The sequence below is a fragment of the Hemitrygon akajei genome, chromosome 5 (assembly GCF_048418815.1).
Source record: "Hemitrygon akajei chromosome 5, sHemAka1.3, whole genome shotgun sequence".
Classification (NCBI taxonomy): Eukaryota; Metazoa; Chordata; class Chondrichthyes; order Myliobatiformes; family Dasyatidae; genus Hemitrygon; species Hemitrygon akajei.
Window position 1 is genome coordinate 150052611 of NC_133128.1, and position 20701 is coordinate 150073311.

Below are 20701 nucleotides of genomic sequence, written 5' to 3' on the forward strand. Positions count from 1 at the left end.
CCTCCCGGACCTTCTGTAGTAAAGGTGGATACATCTGATGTGGGTGCTGGAGCTATCCTCTCCCAGCGAGCGCTGTATGGGAAGACACACCCTTATGCCTTCTTTTCGCATAAGTTCAAATCTACACAGTGCCATTATGGAGCAGGAGACAGGCAGCTACTCACTTTTTAATGGAGGAATGGAGATATTGGCAGATGGGAACCACCATCTTTGATCTGGACTGACCACCAGAACCTCGTATCCATACAGAAAACCCATCAACTCAACCCATGTCAGGTTTGCTGGTCTCTCGACTTCGATCAATTCTACTTCATCACCTCCTACTGACCCAGTTCCAAGAACACTAAAGCAGACGCTCTGTTACTATAGTTTAACCCAGCTGAAACAGAGATTGACCCTCAGCCCCGTCATTCTATCCCCTCAGATCCTCATCCTCATCATCTGGGACCTTGAGAACCAGATTCGTCAGGCTCTACAACATAAGCCGACTCTGGCTGACACACCTGACAACCACGTTTATGTACAAGCACCCAAGTACTCTGAGGGACTCCAGTGGGCCCACTCTTCATTACTCTGCAGACATCTAGGCACACAATAGTATCTAATTTTCTGCGACATTCTTTCTGGTTAGCCACCATAATCACAGATATAAGTCGTTCGTTGCTGTTCCTGCAGCCCTACTAGTCTCTTGATGCCCGTGGTCCCACGTCGCCATGGCTTTCATCTCGGGTTTGCCAACTTCCGTTGGGGCCATATTGTTCATGACAATGGTGGACCATTTCTCCAAGGTGGCCCTCCTCATTTCCCTCCCCAAACTTCTGTCAGCTGCTGAGATGGTGGGCCTGGTTCTCCAGCATGTAGTTTGCCTCCACAGCTTCCCTCAGGACATCGTGTCAGACCATAGCTCGCAATTCATTTCCCACACCTCATGTTCCTGCAATGCTTCACTGCCTCTAACCCTTCCACATGAAATAAGTAACTGCTCCGCTGGGAAGAGACCATGAAGAGTCATCCTAGTTGCCAACTGCTCCTACTGCCACCAGGCCAACCACCTGGGAATCGTGTCTAGCTCTCCACCTGAGATTTGCCCCCTGCACTAACTCCCGTAGCTCTCACCTCAGTTCATTGATCAGTTCAACATTACCCATCACATCACTTACCATCTCCTAAACTATGATGGTTTTCCCTTACCATTTCCAACTGCCACCGGCCCTCAGGATCAGTGTAACCTCAAATGGGGTTGGGTTTGGGTATTAGGGGTGATGCTTGAGCTCTGTTGTCATGTAATTTTTCCAAAGGTAGGCTCAGAAAGTTTGCTCCAGCAGCCAATAACATCACACTCTGCAGCTCTGTAGGAGATCTGTTTCTCTGCTGAGAGCAAGGTTTGTGGAATGGGTGGCCTTCTGAGGACACATCAGGCCATTCATAGAGTCCTCCAGGAAAATCAGAAACATGGCACTGTTCTTCAGCTTCACTAAACGTCATCTTTCCAAGCGAACTAGTAATCATGCAATCACCACTTCTGTTACTACATTGAGCAATTCTCTTAGTACGAAAGTGCTGTAAATAAAGAGTATTCGAATAATGCTCTTAAAAGGAAATTTGATCAACATGGTGTTCCCTTCTCTTCTTCAATAATCCATCTCTGCTTGGAATAAATTAAGCATCAAAATCTCTTCTTTCTTAGATAGAGAATGGTAAAGATTCGCTGTTCTCAGGATTTCTTCTTATCTCCGTGTAGCTGACCACTTTTAGCTTTAGATTGTGATCTCCCCAGCAAACAAAAATCAATCCAAATCTACCCCATCAAGACCCTTAAGAATTGTGTACAATTTAGTAAGGTGAGCTCTCATTCTCTGAAATCTGCGCTAATAGCTCTATGCTGATTTCTAAGATACTTAAAAATTGAACCTTCGGAACAATTGGCCTGGTTTGAGAATTGCTCTTGGTGGGTGATGACCTCCTTCAAAATGCTGAGGTCTCTCCACTTACAGATTGCATCAGATAATCGATGTTGCCTGGCTCGCTGAAAACGCTCATTCACTAGATCACTTGCTCCACCAGGTTTCCACCCAATTAATATGCATGCCCCAATCAAAACCACTGTTCTCCTGGTTGAAACCACTGATACAGCCTTCAACTCTGCTCCTTATAATCCATAGGATGCAGATTCCAATGGATATGACAGACAACTGTACTTTGGATAGCCAACATAAACCCATGTCGGGTCCTCCTTTCATCTTCTAGAACCATTCACCCTCTCTCTCCCTTGTTTCCTCTATCTCTCTTTCAAATACACGAGATAGTCCTGGATTTACCTGCCACTAAATGAGATGTGACCAGCTATTAGCCTCACAATAATGTAGTGATTATTAGCACAATGCTCTACAGCTTCAGCTGTCAGATTGGGATTCAATTCCTACTACCGTCTGTAAGGAGTTTGTACGTTTTCCATGTAACTGCATGGGTTTTCTCAAGTTTTCTTCCACATTTCAATATTGTATGGTTAGGGCTAGTGAGTGGTTAGCATGCAATGTTGGCGCCAGAAGTGTGGCGACATTTGTGGGGCTGCCCAACCCAACCCTTGCTGATTTGATTTGACATGAAATACTGCTTTTCACTCACGTTCAATGATAAATAAAGCTAATCTTTACTTTTCCCCTCTCACACTAAATTCTCATGATTTTCCATTCTATAACACCAAAGATGTATTTTTCTGTGGTTTGTTTAATTTCCAGGCCATGTCTATTAGACCTACCTTCTGTTCACTCAGTGTTATTTCTCATGAATCAGTGATAAGTAAGCCGCTGATAGTCTAATTTCTCTTCCTAGCATACAGTATATTTTGACTAATATTATGAATAGCTCTCTCCCTCCAATGATATTGTCTCTTTTCTTCAAATCTGCCATCACCCAATAAATCCCACAAGCTGCCATTCCAACTCTAACCTCCCTTTCCTCTCCAAATTGTTTGAAGATGCTGTGTCCCCTATAGTTCCCATCAATCTCACCTGGAACTTCTTATTTGATTCCCATTCTGATGATTTCCTTTGCTGCAGAATCAAACTGGCTCCAGGCAATATCTTTATGACCATATCAAAGAAAGTAATCATCTTTTCCCCTTCTCAACCCACATTTCCAATTTTCTAATCCGCTGGGTTTTTTTTTCCAGAATCCAAAGAACGCTAGGAGATCATGCCAATTGTATCCCCTATCTCTACAATCATTTCTTCGAAACCCCTAAGAGACAGACTATCAGGTATTTGTCAATCTTTAGTCCCATTATTTTGACTTCTACATTTTTTTCCAGTGGAAATAACTACTTTAAGTCCTTTTTTCATTCTGCCATCTGATTTCCTACTATTTATATGATGTTAGAGTTTCTACTATGAAGACTGATAGTTGTTAAAAGTTTTTGTCATTTTCTCATTCCTCATTACTAATTCCAAATCATCTTCGTTTACCTTATTTCTCTTTCTTTTGTGAATACTTTCAGAAGCTCTTTATTCTTTTATTTGTCATTTTATTAAGATACAGCACAGAATAGGCTCCTCTGGCCCTTTGAGCCGATCCACCCTGCAATCCCTTGAGTTATTCTTAGCCTAATCACAGGAGAATTTACAATGACCAATCAACCTACCATCCAGTACTCCTTGAACCTCCCTCAGGTTCAGCTACTTAACACATTCTCTGAGGAGTTGCAGCTCAGTGCATCTGGTTCAGATGTGGTTATCCAAGAGGTTGGAGGTCCCACAGAATTCCCACATCTCATGCATAGAACACAATACAGCCCTTAGAGCCATTCTCACTGCATTAACTCAGACATAACAGATGAGGAATGAAGAATAAAGAAGAAGAAACTTGCCAGTTACTTACCATGCCCAGGCTAAATCTCACCTAAGCCTGATGAGGCAGAACCAAAGCCTCCCCACTCTAACACTGGCCCACTCACACAATGGCCGCTTCAACAATGGTTGTTCCACTTGCAGCTGCCTTATTTTTATTCCCCCTTGCTAATGAATCCAGTTCATTGACTGGGCACAGTTGAAACTCTGAAAACTGCCGCAAAGCATTTTTTTTAAATTTTCAATCGCAGACCAGTGTGAAGTCGCCTCATCTTGTCACACTCCCTTTCACTGATTGGGTGTACTTCAAACTCCAACCAAGGTGCAGGTGAACCATTGCTTCTGCTGGAATGACTATTTCAATCCCTGGGTGTTGAGAAGGGAAGAAGTGAACAAATAGGTGTTGCATCTATGGCCTTCACTCCTCAAGAATAACTCTGAGGACTCAGTTCCAAGGACAATTCATCTCTTGTTCTCAGACTTGTTGCTATTTATTTATTATCATTATTTCCTTTTTGTATTTGCGCAGTTTATTGTCTTTTGCACATTGGTTGTTTGCCTGTCTTGTATGCAGTTTTTCATTGATTCTATTGTGTAACTTTGTATTTACTGTGAATGCCCCAAAAAAAATCTCAGGGTTGTATATGGTGACATATGTATACTTTGATAACAAATTGACTTTGAACTTTGATCTTAATTCCTGCCATTTTAATGTTCTATCTCATGCTATCTGTCACTGTCTGTCTGTGGTATCGCTACACTGCAGCTGAATACAAGTGTCACATAGATACAGAGATATACAGCACAGAAATGGGCCCTTTGACCCACAAAATTCACGTTGACATTTATGTCTATCTATACTAATCCCATTTTTCCAAATTAAGACCAGATCCTTCCGCAACTTGTTTATTTAAGTGTCTATATATATATATTTTTTAATAGTGAGACTTTGCAAGGCAAGCTTAAGGAACAACATGCCATCTTCTGCCTGAGCATGTTGCAATCTTCTGGACTTAATATCAAATTCTGCAACTTCTGGTAACAAACTTTTTCTGTCTATATCAGAACTGGCCATTTCTGTGTAAATCATCCAACTGAGATATTTCCTTCAATCATACTGCCTGACCTGCTGGACTTCTTGACAGCACTACATTCCACAAGCTTTTACCCTCCTTCTTCTGTGCATTCACTTCCTAACTGCTGCTATTAACCCATGAATCCTCAGGAGTCCTGGACAACCCCAGCTTCACATCTTTACAAATATTAATTTTGTCCCTTCTTTCCCTCCTTTTCCCCTATGTTTTCTGACAGGGATTCTTCAACCTGACACATCAACTGTTTCTTTTTCCACAGATGTTTCCTGACCTATTTGAACAGACAAATGGTTCCAGCATTTGTTTGTTCAAATAAATCTCTCTGGGAACAATTTGCTGGTGAAGCATTGTCACCAACAAATATATACATCAATGATTCACATGGGTTCTTCATTTTTGCCTCTTAACTGTTAATGTTGTAGGTCTATATCCTCAGTAGTTCATTTTAGTCAGCAGATTTATAAAAAAAAACAACTGAAGACCTGTCTGATTTGAAATGAAATACATGATTGACGTCTATGGAGACACAAAAGTCTACAGATGATGAAATTTGGACCAAAAAAAACAAGTTGTTGGAGAAACTCACCAGATCAGATAGTATCTGTGGAGGCATTGTATCAAGATGCAGATACTCGCTGACCAGCTGAGCTTCTGTAGCAGTCTGTTTTTCACATCTTTGTAGTTGTTAGATCTGAACAATGCTTGACCAAATTCAAGTTTCTATATTTAACAAAGAGCAACGTACCTCTTAGCAAAAATTTCCTTCATCTAACAAATCAAATTCAAGACAGGTAAAGTAGTGCTCCATGAACTGGTGAATGATGGTAACATGTTGATCTATTGGTCATTATTACACAAGAAAAGGCTGCACAACAAGAGGACTTGGCAGGATATGCACAGTAGAAAAACAATGTTTAGAATTTTGAAGTTACAAATTAACTATGCGATCTCCTTCGAAAGCGGGAATTCTTAGAAGTGCAATTTTCAACAAGTAGCATTTGAAGCAGAATTAAGATAATCAGAGTAAACTTCTAGTGCATTAGTTGGGTTATATAGTTCGACTAAAATATGCAAAGATCTCTGACCAGCTGAAGAAGATTCCATGAGTGTCTCCTGTGGTGATTCTATAACTCTTGGCAGTTTCAGCTCCTTAGCTCTTCTTTGAGCAGGTTTTTACGCAGCTATGGGAAAGTCATCACGCTCTCAGTAAGGCCTGAGTTATCAGTCAAGATCTATGCTGTTGCATCAGCATGAATGATTGAATGTTTTAGCAGCAACATCACACATGTATTGCATGCCAATTAGTATCACTGTTGTTTACCCTCTAGCTTCTGCAAGGGGTATCATCAGCCACATGTCAGCCAGTGAATTATTTTCATAATGGACACGCTGCACGCATAAAAGTTCCAACTGCATTTTACTACCAATTCTGCTTTCAATCACATAAAACCACACATTTCACAATGAATTTCTGAGCCATTATCCTCACTGCATCCATTTTCCTCGTTTACCACTTTAAAAGTAAGTCAAATTCAATGTCTCAAAATGTTATCTATAGCTGTGTCTCCCTTCTGTTTTGCTCTTCATAATTAAATTCTGAATGCGAAAATGTTAATATGATCTCTGATATTGGTTTAGCACATTTATTTTAATCTTATAAAGTTAATTTGTGACATTAATTCGAGGAGCAGACTCAATAGGCCAAATGGCTTAATTCTACTCCTGTGTCTTATGTCTTATAAATAAAATGAGAAGTAAAGCCAGCGGAGATATTACACAAACTGAGTCCTGTTGTGACGTTAGGGCAGTGTTGTATTGGAACATAAAGCAGTCAAGTTGAGAAAAGCTTAATTTAATATAAGAGCTGTCAGGGACATCAAAAACCCTTACGGAAAAGGGTTATCACCCCCTCAAACCTCCTCTGTTCCTTAAATATTATCACCTCCTTCCTACTGCCAGATTATGTCTTTTTGAAGTATAGTAGAAAGATGTTGTTACTGTATTTCATTCGAAATTTATAAATTGCTGAAGATTCCACCCCACCACCCTCGATCAGTATCAGGAAGGAACTACCGGTAAATAGTTGTATAAAAAGAGTGAGTTGGGGATTTTAAAACTGTAATTACTCTTTTTGTCATAAGACATTTAACGTAGAATGTGGAATTTCGACTTGAGAGGTAACATACTTAAGGTTTTTTCTGGGTCTTGAAAAGCTCAAGGTGTCTTTGATGTAACATTACAGTTGAGAAAGGGAAATCAATGTTTTTGTGCTGAGAGCTTTTTGCACACTTTCTCGTTTCCTGCAGTATTGTTACATATTTCAATAATGACAAAAAAACATGCCTTTTGTAAAAATCACCATAATTCAAGGTGAAAGGAGCAAAGAAGTAAGCTAGCTTTTAAAATTGTATTTGCTTTCTAGTTTACTTTAGCAGCCATGCACTATCATGAGCAGCCAATATAAAACTCCAAAGCCAAGGTGATCTTTCAGTGCAGTGACAAGGTAATGTTTATGATCCAAGATGCCATCCTTCTCATCACACATTCCCTTCAGTCACTTTTACCTGTTTGTACTTTCTAGAGTAAAAAAGAAAGATTTGTCTTCTTACAAGCATTCAGAGTAGAACAAAGAAATACAAGTTCAAAGTTCAAAGTAAATTTATTATCAAAGTACATACTATATTTGTAGTCATATACAACCTTGAGCTTCAATTTTGCAGGCAATCACAGTAAATACACAAAACACAATAGAATAAATCAAAGACTACACATAATAGGATGGACAACAAACACTGCAAAAAAGCCTGTGCAAATACAAATAGAAAAAAAATAATATTAAATAAGCAATAAATACCAAGAACATTCGATGAAAAGTCCTTGAAGGAGAGTCCATAGGTTGTGGGAACAGTTCAGTGACTGGGCCAGTGAAGTTGAGTGAAGTTATCCCCTTTGGTTCAAGAGCTTGATCATAGAGGGATAATAACTGTTCCGAAACCTGGTGGTGTAGTCCTGAGGCTCCTGTACCTTTTCCTGATGGCAGCAGCGAGAAGAGAGCATGGCCTGGATGGTGGGCCTCCTTGATGATGGATGCTGCTTTTTTGCAACAATGCTCCGTATATATGTGCTCAGTGTATGTGCTCAGTGTACGTGCTCCGTATATATGTGCTCAGTGTATGTGCTCCGTATATATGTGCTCAGTGTACGTGCTCCGTATATATGTGCTCAGCGATGGGGTCAGCAACCAAGCTGGGTACGTGCAAATTATTGCATGTCAAAATGTGGATAAGAAAGTTTTTCTTCAGAGCTTAGAACTTCAAAAGGTCAACCAGGAACTGGAATTGAGAAGTCTAGTGCAGACCCACTGCGGGGTATAGGCTTCACCAGCAGGAAGGAAGCCAGGGATCAGAATTGACCTCTCTTTCTAACTGATTATTTTCACGATGCTAACAAAGGCATGTGTTCAGCTTCTTCTTTGCATATTAAATTAAGTTGCTCAGGCAGGATGCTCTGTTTGTGGGAGAAGGAAGAAAACCCCAGGAAGAGATTATCAGGCAGACAGAGGAGAAGATTAGTGGATGTGTTCAAAGCCTCTTTGAAGTATTCAGTGTGAAGGGACCAGATGAAGTTTTAGGGTTATGAATGCCAAGCAACTTGAAGCTGCTGACCATCTCTACAACAGATCTGATAACGAACACAGGATTGTATTCACACCACACTTATCACCCCCTACCCTGCCCCACCCCACTTTTTTGGGTCAATAACTAACATAATCTTTATGAAATCTTATCCATGTTATCAGTTTCACAAGATTTATATGAAATTACAGTTCACATTTCTTTTCCACTTTCTGAAAAATGCCGAGCCTATAGATAAATGATGTTTATCATAAATCAAATGCAGTCCAATTTCAGAGAGAAGCACTGATGAGAACTTGGGTCTACTTTATACCACTCAATATATTCACTCTCTTGATGCAGATGAAAAGAATCTTCATTTGCTGCAGATTGTTGTAAGTGTCTTAACTAACTTTTGCTGCCACTTATTCAGAGAGTTTCTCTAACTCAAAAGACTCTGCAGATATGGGAAATCTGGAGCAACAAACACAAAATGATGGAGGATCTCAGCAATTCAGGTAACATCTATGGAGGGGAATAAACAGTCATGACCCTTTGTCGGGTCTCTGGTCAGGCTCTGATATGCTCAGTGTCCTCAAACCTACCCTTTAACAAATTCCCAAAATGCCTCTCAAGATTGTTGTGATTCAGAGAAAAACAGAATCAACAGTCAGTGCATAATTATGTAATAGCACAGTGGAGAGATATTCCATTACACACTGCTGGGGATCTTCTTTTGGCTGGGTGTTGTAATATTACAGAAATCCATCTCAAAGAAGTAATCCAACGATGGCCAATGGTCATGACTTACACCTGTCGACTGGTGGTTAAACACAGCCTTAAAAGCAGAATGCACACATTCTTTAATACCAGGTAGATGGTGAGGAGAAGGTACTTGGTATCAAGAATCAAATCAAATCAAGTTTAACTGTCATTCAAACCATACCTGGGTACAGTTTAATGAGACAGCATTCCTCTGGGGTCAAGGTGCAAAAACATACATGTGCATTCAAAACAACGAGAAAGGAAAAAGAAGAGAAAGAATATAGTCACGAAAGAAAACATATTTTTAGTCCAGATCCCTGAGCGATAAGTCCCTCAAATTGATGTTCCCAGCAGCCCAGTCTGTAATTCCACTGATCCAACACTGGAGGGAAGCTCCAATCGAAGAGACCATCACCAACTGAGCCAAGACGCTAAACTAGAATGCAAGCCCAAGGACTGAGGCCTAATCCTCGCTACAACTGAGGTGACACTTGCCACCCGTTTCTCCACCACACTAGGGAAGCAGGCCTATGGCATTCAATGGCCAACAGGCTCTCGCAATTGCAAAAGGAACACCCAAGACAGTCATTCGTGGTTTCATTATACACAGGCTTCACACAAACTGAAAGGCACCGACTCTGGTGCCTCAGAGTAGCATAGTCTGCACCTGGGTCAGCTCTTCCGAGACCAATCCTGCTTCTACTGCGGCCTGACAACCCAATATGAATCTTCAGGCCCAACGGTCTGACTCAACATCCCCAGCCTAATGACCCGTCTTGATTTCCCCAGCTTGTCAGGCCGACTTGCTATCTCCAAACCAGCGGCCATCTCTTACAACACCCCGGCCAGCTACTCTGCACTATGAGCAACTCACTGACATTGTGGACCTGCTGTACACGTAGTTATTGGAGTCAAAAATAGACTTACAATGTATAAAAACACATTTAACAAGGCAAAAGGCAACTTCAGTTGGCCCCGGAGAATGCGCTGCATGTATACCTGCCGCCATCTTACCACTGTAAATACCTTTTGCTGAAATGATAAACAAGAGAAGATCTGCAGATGCTGGAAATCCAAGCAACACATAGAAAATGCCAGAGGAACTCAGCAGGCCAGGCAGCATCTATGAAAAAGAGTACAGTTGACATTTCAGGCGGAGATCCTTCAGCAGGATGGCTGAAGGGTGCCGGCCTGAAACATTGACTGTCCTGTTTTCCATTGATGCTGCCTGGCCTGCTGAAATGATAATATGTTTCTTGATCAGAGTTATATATCACTTCAGTATAATCTCCATGCTGAACGAGTATGTGATTTACAGTGCTTTCATCTTTTAGCTTTTGTGCATTTAAAGCTCAAATCATTCTTAACTCTGAGTCAACATTGCTGATTGCAAATCAAAATTCATTAGAAAACACTATCAGTGCCAGTGAAATAATACCACCAGCCCTGGTGGTAGTATATGAAACATTCAGCAGTGATATTTCCTCATGCAATACTCTTAAAACAGCAGATTGTACTATTATTCCAAGCCTTGTCTATAACGGTTGGTGACACATTGATAAGAATGGTAATCTCCAAGAGCACCTTGCTGTTGTTTCATAAATTACCCAGGATAGTACTTGCTTATGGTGAGCTTGTTGTGCATAAGTATGACCAAGTGATCAGTGTCATAAACTATCAGTGTTTGGGTGGTTTAAAACAGCTACTGAAAACGTTTCTGCCTGGGAAATATTCCAATATGGTGAACTTCCAAGGACTCAGTAACTGATTGGAAAACTGTTGGTCTTCCTCACCCATGAGTCATTTGGTTGCACTCAGTGAATAATAAATATCATGGTGATCCAATGGATTCAGGGCTCTTTCCTTATTTTGGATTTCCCGAAAGGAAATAATTGCTTGACTTCACCTCCTTCCTGCTGGTCTGCAGCCTACATCCTCCGTAGTGGACTAAACACAAGAGTGGCGTTAGCAACCAGGACGGCTGCCAAAGAGAAACACTTGCAAAACAGATGTCACTCAACATGGTTCCTCAACTACTCTGTAAGCTATTTGTTGTGATTTATGGAGTATAACAAAGGAAAAAATATTTCAACCCTGGATAGATAGATAGATAGATAGATAGATAGATAGATAAATACTTTCTTGATCCCAAAGGAAATTGCAGTGCCGCAGTAGCATTACAGGTGCACAGATATACAACTAATAGAAGAGAAGTAAGAAAGAGTAAAAAAATAAATTACCTCAAACTGTCTAACAGGAGGGAGTCATCACTTCCCCGCTATAGCTTGACTCATTACTGAGCCTAATGGCTGAGGGTAAGAATGACCTCATATAGCACTCTTCGGAGCAGTGCAGTTGTCTTAGTCTATTACTAAAAGTGCTCCTCTGTTCAGCCAAGGTGGCATGCAGAGGGTGAGAAACATTGTACAGAATTGCCAGGATTTTCCAGAGAGACTCTTGTTCTACCATAGCCTCCTGTGTGTCCAGCTTGACTCCAATAACAGAACCAGCCTTTCCAATCAGTTGATTGAGTCTGTTGGCATCACCCATGTTGCCTCAGCACCCCACCACATAAAAGATTGTACTAGTGACAACAGACTGATAGAACATGTGAAGGAAAGGCCTGCATACTCCAAAGGACCTCAGTCTCCTCATGAAGTAGAGGTGACTCTAGCCTCTGTGTTGGTGCTCCATTCAAGTCTATCATCAAGGTGCACCCCCAGGTACTTGTAAATCCTCACCACATCCATGTCCTCACCATCAATAGTAACACGGAGCAGCGCAAGCCTAGTCATCCTAAAGTCTATCAGTGTCTCCTTTGCCTTGCTGATGTTGAGCTGCAGATGATTCAGCTTACACCATTTGACAAAGTCCTCCACCAGAGTCATGTATTCATCCTCCCATCCTCCCTTTATACACCCAACTGTTGCTAAGTCATCAGAGAATTTCTGCAAGTGACATGACTCAGTGGTGTATCTAAAAGGAGCCAATGCAGTCCCCTGTGGGGCCCCAGTGCTGCTTATAGCTACGTCTGACACACAGTTCTGAAGCCACACGCACTGTGGTCTGTCAGTCAGGTAGTCCATTATCCAGGATACAATGAAAGTCCCAAACTGCATTGAGTGGAGCTTTCCCCCAGCAATGAGGGCTGTACGGTATTGAAGATACTTGAGAAAACACGATCCTCACAGGGCTGCCCTGCTTATCCAAGTAGGAGTAGGCTCTCTTCAGCAGGTAGATGAGAGCATCGTCAATTCCAATGTACTCCTGGTAGACAAGCTACTGGGGACCGAGGGCTGATCTGACCAGGACCAGCCTCTCTAGTGTCAGGGCCACTGGGGAGTCATTCAAGATTTTCAGCTGGCCTTCCTTGGGTACTGGGACCACACATGATGTTTTCCACACAGTCGGGACCCTTTCCAGACTTTCCAGACACAAATTGAAAATGTGCTGGCAACTCCACATAACTTTTCAGCACACTCCTTAAGGATCTTGGGATTCACACTATCTGGTCCCAATGCTTTCCGTGTCTAAGTTTCCCCAGAGCCCTATTCACCTGCTCACTAGTGAAGGTGAGTCCATAATGACTGGGGTGGGGGTTGGTGGAAGGTTGGGACTGGGGGAGGTGAAGATCAGGATGATAGTTTGTATGTGGAGGTGTGTCTGGAGAGGAAGTAGACAGTGGTTCTGTGTTGTTTATCCATGTGTTGTACTGGAGGAGGGAGGAGGGGAGCCATTGATGCTGAGGGAGCATTGGGTGCCTCGGCACCTGGACTGGTGTCCTGAGGGGGGGGGGGGGGTGTGAACAGGAGGGCGGTTGTCAAACCTATTGAAGAACTAGTTATCTCATTAGACCATTCACAGCTACTTTCAAAGGCTCTACAGCTAAGCTGATTGAAGCCAGTGATGTTCTTCATGCCTCTCCACCCCTCCCATGTACTACTCTGCCCAAGCTTGTTCTACAGTCTCTCTTCTGTATTCCTCTTTAGCCACCTTGATCTTCTCCTTTAGTCCCCTCTGCACATGTTTCAATTCTTTCTTCTTTCCTGATCCTAAGCCTCTCCTTCTGCGAGTTGCAAAGAGCCTTTAGATCACTGGTGACCCATGGATTGTTGTTAGGAAAGCAGCAAAGAGTCCTCGATGGTCCACACAGAAGATGATGTAACCAGTGACTGGATTAGTTAGATGACCATCAAAAGATGTTTCAATTTCATCACCTTCTATGAAAATACATTTCCTTTTAGCAACCCATTTCTAGTAGCAAGCTAAATTATAAAAAAATGTAAATATTTCAAGCTCATTGTCATGGTCCGGTCCGTGAAATCCACATTCCGGTTCACGGTCCGGTCCATGTTTCTTATTCCTGGTATTCGGCATTTCCCCAGTTTCTGTTGAGGCAGCTGACTCTCATTGGGCTGGCTTCATAAATAGCTTCAGGATTCAGCCTCTGGCTGCTGGATTGTTCCTGTCCAAACCTGCTGTCTGTGTCCCTCCCCTTCCTCCTGGAGCATTGCTGTGCCTTGCCTCACTGCTGCCTATGTCTGGAGCCTTGCCTTGTTTGGAACTGTCTGTCTGTGTCCATGCCTTTGCTAGGTAGGTCTGGCTGTTTTACTGCTACCTAGTGTTGGGAACTGTCTTGTGTTCAGTGTTATGAGTCCTGGCCCTATGTCCTGTACCCAAAGAGGGGTCCTGGCTCTGTTCTGTGTGATGAGTCCCATCCTACATTCTGTACCCAAGGAGGGGTCCTGGCTGGGTGTTCTGTGTTCCTGTTGTCCCTTGACTCAGGCTCAATGTTCTTTGTTCCTGTCTCTCCCTTGACCAAGGCTTTGTGTTCCTGTCTCTCCCTTGACCAAGGCTTTGTGTTCCTGTCTCTCCCTTGACCAAGGCTTTGTGTTCCTGTCTCTCCCTTGACCAAGGCTTTGTGTTCCTGTCTCTCCCTTGACCAAGTCAAGGCTTTGGGGTCTTGTCCAGCCCTAGTCATGTCCAAGGTCCTTGTCCTGTCCAAGCCATGCCTTTGTGTTCTCGTCTTGTCTTGTGCCTCGCCCAGCCCAGGAGTACCTTGCCCAGCCTGGTGATGGGGTTCCCTTGTCCTGTCCATGAGTCTCATGTCCAGTCATGTAACCTTGTCATGTCCTTGCCTTGTTCTGGAGTCTGAGCCCGAGTCAAGACCCAGGTTCTGGGTCCTTGTCCAGTCTCTGACTTGGAGTCCAAGCCCAGGCTCCTAGTTCCCAGTTCCATGTCCTGGTTCTGCTATCCTTGTCAAGTCCTAGCCCAGGCCTGGAATTCTTGTCTTTTCTGGGGCCTGTGTCATGTCCAGTGTCCTTTCTTCCTCACTTCCCTAGCTTCCTTCTCACGCCTAGTCCTGTTCCTGGTAGTTCAGTGTCTGTGTCTTGGTTTTGGGTCCACTCCCAATGCCCACCTTATGACACGCATGTAATTCATTCTGGAGGAACATTTGCTGAAGGTGTTGCATTGGTGTATCTAGAATCTCACTAAGGCCATGGTGGATGAGAGTATCCACGGCAGTACTTATGCACACTCTCGATTGGTATGAGAAAATTTTGAGGGTAGCAGGGTTAGAGTGCTTTTATTCTTTATTGAAACAAGGGTGATAGTGACAAGATGGCAACTTACTGGCAATCAATTTGTTCCCCAGGAAAGTGACATTGATGACAGTGTGTTGACCACTATGGTCTTCATGGTGAAACTAGCTCAGAGAAGTTGGGGAGTTACCCAACTTAACTTAACCCAAGTTACCAATGGAATTTAAAATGAACCATTGCAAAGGTGTTTGGGGAAGGGGCCTGGCATAACCTGTACTTGACCCAGAATCTCCACAGCTGCTTTATCTTGGAAGCCCCAGGTTCAATCTAGAAAAGTGCACTGGAGCATTCCCCAAAGCTCATGTTGCAGTTGGGGCTGTACATCAAACTGCACCCTGAGGAACTCAGTGTAATTAAAGTCCTTTATCTGCAGGTAACCTTCTCCTCACCATCATGGACAGTCAACAGCAGAAAGCATGGGTTCATCGAAGGATTAGCGGTTTCAAGTTCATATCTAAAGATCTATCCTGGGCCCAACATATTGATGCAATTACAAAGAAGGTATGACAGCAGCTAATAAAAAGGAGAAGATCTGCAGATGCAGGTAGATTGGGAAAACCAGTTTGGTATGGGATTACAAGAGGAAGAATTTCTGGAATGCCCACAAAATGGCTTTTTAGAGCAGATCATGATTGAGTCCACTAAGATATCAACTATTCTGGACTGAGTGTTGTGTAATGAACTGGAAATGATTAGAGCTTAAGGTAAAAGAACCCTAGGGTTAAGTGATCATAATATGATCAAATTTACTCTGAAATTTGAGAAGGAGAAACTAAAGTAGATGGGTCAGTATTACAGTGGAATAAAAGGACAAGGAAATGGCATACAAACTGAATAAGTATTTTGCATCAGTCTTCACTGTGGAAGACATTAGCGGTATGGTGGAAGCTCCAGGTGCCAGGGGTCATGAAGTGTGTGAAGTTACCTTAACTAGAGAGAAGGTTCTTGGGAAACTGAAAGATCTGAAGGTAGGTAAGTCACCTGGACCAGATGGTGTACACACCAGGTTCTGAAAGAGGTGGCTGAAGAGATCATGGAGGCATTAGGAATGATCTTTCAAGAATCATTAGATTCTGCAATGATTCTGGAAGACTGAAAAATTGGAAATGTCATTCCACTCTTCAAGAACAGAGAGAGACAGAAAAAAGGAAATCACAGGCCATTTTTTCTGACCTGAGTGGTTGGGGAAAATGTTGGAGTTGATTATTGAGGATGAAGTTTCAGGGTACTCGAAGGCACGTGATAAAATAGGCCATAGTCAGCATGGTTTCCTCAAGGGAAAATCTTACCTGACAATCTGTTGGAATTCTTGCAAAAAAAATAACAAGCAGGATAGACAAAAGAGAATTGGTTGATGTTGTATACTTGGATTTTCAGAAGGCATTTGACAAGTTGCCACACATGAGGCTACTTAGCAAGCTATGAGCCCATGGTATTACAGGAAACATTCTAGCATGGATAAAGCAGTGGCTGATTTGCAGGAGGCAAAGTGTGGGAATAAAACGAGCCTTTTAAAATGAGCCTGGCTGCCAGTGACTAGTGGTGTTCCACAGGGGTCTGTGTTGGGACTGATTTTTACATTGTATGTCAATGATTTGGATGACAGAATTGATCATTTTGTTGCAAAGTTTGCAGGCGATAAGAAGATAGGTGGAGGGTGTAGGTAGTTTTGAGGAAGTAGAGAGGCTACTGAAGGATTTAGATAGATTACGAGAATAGACAAAGAAATAGCAGATGGAATACAGTGTTAGGACGTGTAAGGTCATGCACTTTGGTAGAAGAAATGAAAAGGTTGACTGTTTTCTAAATGGAGAGAAAATGCAAAAAACTGAAGCTCAAAGGGACTTTGGAGTCCTTGTGCAGGATTCTCTAAGGGTTGAGTCTGTGGTGAGAAAGACAAATGTGATGTTCGCATTCATTTCAAGAGGACTAGAATGTAAAAGCAAGAATGTAATGTTGAAACTTTATAAAGCACTGGTGAGGCTTCACTTGGAGCATTGTGAGCAGTTTAAGGCCCCTTATCCTCGAAAGGATGTGCTGAAACTGGAGAGGGTTCAAAGGAAGTTTGCGAAAATGATTCCAGAATTGAATGGCTTGTCAAATGAAGAGTGTTTGATGGTTCTGGGGCTGCATTCACTAAAATTTAGAAGAATGAGGGGTGACCTCATTGAAACCTATCGAATGGTGAAAGGCCTTGATAGAGTGGATGTGGAGAGGATGTTTCCTCTGGTGGAAGAGTCTAAAATCAGAGGAGACAGCCTCAGAATAGAGGGGCAAACTTTTAGAACAGATGAGGAGGAATTTCTTTAGCCAGAGAGTGGTGAATGTCTGTGGAATTTTTTGCCACAGGCATCTGTGGAGGCCCAGTCTTTATGTATATTTAAAGCAGAGGTTGATAGATTCTTCACTGATCAGAGCATGAAGGGATATGGGCAGATGGCAGGAGATTGGGGCTGAGAGGAAAATTGGATCAGCCATGATGAAATGGCAGACCAGACTCAATGGGCCAAATGGCCTAACTTTGCTCCAATATCTTATGGTCTTATAATATAAAATGCTGGAGGAACTCTGCAGGCCAGTCAGTGTCAAATGAAAAGAGTAAACATTTGATATTTTGGGCCAAGACTCTTCATCAGGACTGGAGAAAGGAGATGAGGTCAGAGTAAGAAGGTGGGTGGAAGAGAGGAAGTAGGTAGCAAGTGAAAGGTGAAACTGGGCGAAGCAGTGGGGGGGGTGAATAAAACAGCTAGGAAGTCAATTGGTGAAAGAGATAAAGGGCTGAAGAAGTGGGGATCTGACAGGAGAGGACAGAAGGCCATGGAGGAAAGGAAAGGAAGAGGAGCATCAGAGGGAGCTGATGGGCAGGTGAGTAAATAAGATGAGAGAGGGGAATGGGAATGATGAGGAGGGGCGGGTCAATTACTGGAAGTTTGAGGAGTCGATGTACATGCCATCAGGTTGGGGGCTACCCAAGCACAATACAAGGTGTTGCTCCTCCAACCTATGTGGCCTCATCACAGCAGTAAAGGGGCAATGGACTGACATGTTGGAATGGGAATGGGAAGTGGAATTGAAATGGGTTGCCACTGGGAGATCCCACTTTTTCTGGCAGGTGGAGCATAGGTGCTCAGCGAAACAGTCTCCCAATCTATGTTGGATCTCACTGATACGGAGGGGGCCCCACCGGGAGCATCAGATACAGTCAATGATCCCAACAGACATACAGGTGAAGTCAACACGTACAAACAAGCTGGATGAACTCAGCAGGTCGGGCAGCATCCGTTGAAAGGAGCGGTCAATGTTTCGGGCCGAGACCCTTCGTCAGCATCTGCAGTGTACTTTGTATTTAATACAGGTGAAGTGTTGCCTCACCTGGAAGGACATTTAGGACCCTGAATAGTAGTGAGGGAGGAGATGTTGGGGCAGGTGTGTTCATTGTTCCACTTGCAAGGATAAATACCAGGTGGGAGATCCGTGGGAAGGGATGAATGGACAAGGGAATCATAGAGGGAGCCATCCCTGTGGAAAGCAGGGGGGGAGAGAAAGATATGCTTAGTAGCGGGATCCCGTTAGACATGGCAGAAGTTACGGAGAATCATGTGCTGGACACGGAGCCTGGCGTGATTGTGGAGGAAGGAAATCCCCTTTCTTTGAAGAAGGAAACCTCATTAGTTCTGGAATGAAAAACCTCATCCTGAGAACAGATGCTACAGAGGAATTGAGAGAAGGGAATGACATTTTTACAAATGACAGAGTGGGAAGAAATATAGTCCAAGTAGCTGTGAGATCAGTGGATTTATAAAAGACATCAGTGGATAAGCTGTCTCCAGAGATAGAGACAGATTGAGAAAGGGGAGGGGGTGTTGGAAATGGACCAGGTAAATTTGAGGGCAGGGTGGAAGTTGGAGGCAAAATTGCTGAAGTCGATAAGCTCAGAATGGCTGCAGGAAGCTGCACCAATGCAGTCATTGATGTAGTGTAGAAGTGCGGGATGATCACCAGTGTAGGCTTGGAACATAGACTGTTCCACATAGCTGATTAAAAGGCAGACATAGCTGGGACCCATGCAAGTGCCCATGCTACACCTTTTGTCTAAAGGAAGTGGGAGGAGCCAAAGGAGAAATCATTGAGAGTGAGAACCAGTTCCGCCTGATGGAGAAGCGTGGTAATGAAGGGGAACTGTCCAGAAAGAAGCGGTGGGCTTTGAGGCCTCCCTGATGGGGGAATAGAGGTGTATAGGGTCCATAGTGAAAGTGAGACAACCAAGGCCAGGGAACTTGAAGTTATTCAAAAGTTCAGGAGTGTTTGAAGTGTCACAGATGTAGGTAGGAAACAACTGAACTGGGTGGATAAAACAGAGTCCAGGTATGTAAGTATAAGTTCAATGGGGTAGGAACAATAATACATACTATCTATGTCATGTCTCACCGATAAAGGAGGCCACACCGGGAGCTCCAGGTACAGTAGATGACCCTAACAGGCTCACAGGTGAAGAGTCGCTTATGACAGCGCACATGTTTCATTAGGAACTTGAGGAAACTTGGTTTGACACCGAAGATTCTTGCAAATGTCTACAGATGTACCGTGGAGCGCATTCTAATTGGTTGCTTCATCTGTTATGGAGGGGTGACTGCACAAATTCAGAGAAAAAACTACAGAAAATTGCAAATTCAGCCAACTCCAATATGGGCACTAGCCTCCCCAGAATTGAGGACATCTTCAAAAGGCAATGCCCCAAAAGTGTGGCATCCATCATTAAGGACCCCTTCATGCCAGGATATGCCCTCTACTCATTGCTATCATCAAGGAAGAGGTACAGGAACTTGAAGACACACACTCAAGGTTTTAGGAACAGCTTCTTCCCCTCCGACATCAGATTTCTGAATGGACAATGAACAACTGTACACTACTTCAATATTCATTTTGCTCTCTTTTTGCACTATTAGAATCAGTATCAGGTTTAATACCACTGGCATATGATGTTAACTTTTTTATTATATTATTATGTATTGTAATGTACTGTTCTTGCAAAACAACAAATTTCATGACATATGCCAGTGATATTAAACCTGATTCTGATTCTGTCTGTTTCCACAATGCTTCCATGATGCAATCAGGGTCATCAATTAAAATCTCTCAAAAAGTAACTACTTTATGAAATAAGGACAGAAATTCCCAGCAGATCATGTACTTAAAGAGAGACAGAGACAGAGAGAGTCAATACTGTTGAGTGCTGCTCGACTTGTTTGCAGTTGAATTTCATGCTCATATTTCAGATTTCCAACACCTGCAAATTTTTACCTGTCTATAAGTAATTAAGTCCTTGCTTGCACAACTCACAGAATCGGAGGATTTGAAGAATATATCTCACAATGCTCTGAATATAATCTGTGATGTGACCTGGAGTCAAAGGATGCTTTGGGTCTTTCAACATCAGACACCCTCACCGATGCGACCCAGTTACATCAAGCTACAACTTGTGTTCAGATAGCACGTGCTGCAGATCCCCATGGACTCTCTCTCTTCATCCAGAGCCATCTTGAGGCTTTCTCTGCTGCCTCGGTGATGTTGCTGAAGGTTCTCTGTCTCCTTGTGCCAGTGATATCCAACGTGCTGAGGGCTCTGTGAAGAGGCCGTCCAGCAAAGCCCTGGCAGCCCACTTCAGTAGGAATAAACTTTGCCTTCCGTCCCTGCCTCTGATGGTCCCTAACCAGTTCCTCATATCTGGCAAGTTTCTTCTCATGGGCCTCTTCTGGACTGCCCTTCCACAGCACTGTCGG